Here is a 2500-nt window from a genome sequence, read left to right on the forward strand (position 1 = left end):
AGATGAGTTAATACAGCAGTCAGCATACATGTAGTTCATGACTGCTAACCCATGAACAGGTTATATTAACATGCCACACGAAGCAATACCACATCGAGAATACTATTTAGAAACTGAAAATATCAAAACTGGAACAACAAATCATATGGAATATGTAATATAGATATAACCATAATCTGTGTACCAGGGCCTAGTAGCAAGAACAATGGTATTCCCTTACAACCTATGAAACATTAACTCTCAGGTAAAGTACAAAAAATCAACCTGTTCACTAATGTTACTTATGATATTTGTTAACTGTTCTGTATATTAAAGAAATTGAGTTCGTCCAGGATACACAAGCTTTCGGAACACGTTGATGTTAGAGATGTAAAGCTTAGCGTGTTCATACAATCTGAGCCAAATTTGAAGACATAACCGTATACTGCTTGTATAATTGTATAAAATGTAAAAGTATTCCATGTTTTGTATGTCCAGTTTCTAAGACTGCTTCTTGTTCTGCTTAGTCCCTTACTGGATAAGACTATCTTCCCTCAGCAGATACTGTTTTTTTTGTTCTTTATCTATTAGGTGTAGCTGTTATAAATGTATCTTTGTTACTGTAAAAGTTTTTATTTTCATTCAAACAATCTATTTTCTCAAGCTTATTAAGCTTGTTTACCACTATAGAAGTTGCTTCCTGAATAAAACTTAGAAGGGAAGGGTAATAAGAAATATAATTTATGAGTTTTATTAACAATGGATTTTTTTCATTATATAAAATAAGCAAAATGTCAAATTAACATTTTATGATAAATAACACCATCACCAAGGTTCACTCAAAGAAAAGATCCTAGGCTACAACACTGGACCAAAATTCCTTTGGAAAACCATCAATAATTTGAATTATTATTTTCAAAATGCAGGTTATGTGTTCATGAAACGTGGAAAATACTTAGATAAAGTATAAATGAGACTGAATAACTACAGTGCAAGTTATATACTTTCATCTATACCTTTATTTACATTTTTCGTATACACATTACCAAAAAAAACAAAGTCCTTTAAAATTTTGCAAATACAATATAATGAATATAAACTAAAGACTCCAGATAACTGTTAATTAATACACATTTTCCAAAGCTACAAAAAAGAGCACTATGGTAAAAAGCTTCCAATATCAATACTTTCTGAATATAGTTTATTCTTTAAGAACAGATACCGTAATTTTCTTTAAAAAAGTACTCTGCTTTGGTCCACGTGATTCCAATATCATTTACATTTGTGTTATATCTACAGGATATAACGCACTACACACAACACTTGCGATATTCACATGACAAATATAACAGTAGTAATGATGATTAGTCTCACCATCGGTAATAACAATATCATTAATAAATATAAAAGTATATCTCTATAGGAAAAAAAGAAACACAACAGGACCCATTTCTTCTTGAAAGTAAAACCATGAACAAAAACACTGCAGAAGATATAACCAGGACAACCTGCTGTGAACAGTAAGATGTTAAAAAAAAACAAAAAACAGATTCTCCCTCATCTTATAAGCTATAACAAAAAATAGTCTAAAATTCAACCCAAGGTAAGTGATGCCATTAACAAAATGGCGTTTTTCTGTAACATGTACATTAGAAATATGATATTTCCATTTGCACATGTTTTATCAACCACATCTAGTATCAGTCATTGAAATTCTGTACTAGGAATGATTAGTCGGGTTATATATATATATATATATATATATATATATATATATATATATATATATATATATATATATATATATATATATGTATATATATATAATAATATAATAAATATAATATATAAATAAATATATATATATATAATCAATAAATAATAATAAATAAATATATATATATATATATATATATATATATATATATATATATATATATATATATATATATATATATATATTGTATTACAATTAAGAATAGCAAGAACACAAATGTTAGAGTAAAGAGAAACAAAATTTCAAGAGTTGAATTATAAATAGTATGTATTTTCTATATACAGATATCCCTGGACAGTTACCCTGGAAGATGTGTTTCATACACTTCTTGTCAATTGCCTTATATCAAGATACAAAATCAAACATGGAATTAGATAAATGACAGTATTAATTGCAACAATAATGGCAAACAAAAAGCAATTTTTTTTGTCACACGTTGAAATCCATATCATAACACACAAGACGTCATTTGAAGAGTGTATAATGTAAAAAAGAAAACTGCTCAATAATCCGCAATATCAAGACACAGAAGATAATATGGATAGTATAGTAAAAAGTAAGATAGCTGTAGCAAATAATAACAATAACATAACAATAAAAATAACATAGAAATAAAATAACATAGAATAAAAATGAAAATAAAAATAACAATAAAATAAGATAACATAAAAATAACAGAGATCTTGCATTCAACATGTTGTGTCTTGTGTTGAAGTTGTTCATCGAATTCTCTTTATCAAATTA

The 2500-nt window shown here is 27.0% G+C and overlaps 1 protein-coding gene across 2 annotated transcripts in view; it reads left to right on the forward strand.

The window, feature by feature from the left end:
- LOC122250002 (facilitated trehalose transporter Tret1-like) overlaps window positions 1-719 on the forward strand; it is a 14585-nt gene extending 13866 nt beyond the window's left edge. For both annotated transcript variants that reach the window (XM_086537403.1, XM_043011245.2), the window contains one exon: window positions 1-719. This exon is cut by the window's left edge and continues 729 nt beyond it. The gene's annotated coding sequence lies outside the window, so the exon portion shown is untranslated.
- The last annotated feature ends 1781 nt before the right edge of the window (window positions 720-2500 follow it).

This window comes from Penaeus japonicus, unplaced genomic scaffold, assembly GCF_977035675.1.
Source record: "Penaeus japonicus unplaced genomic scaffold, GWHDUDI00000001_assembly GWHDUDI00000005, whole genome shotgun sequence".
Taxonomy (NCBI): domain Eukaryota; kingdom Metazoa; phylum Arthropoda; class Malacostraca; order Decapoda; family Penaeidae; genus Penaeus; species Penaeus japonicus.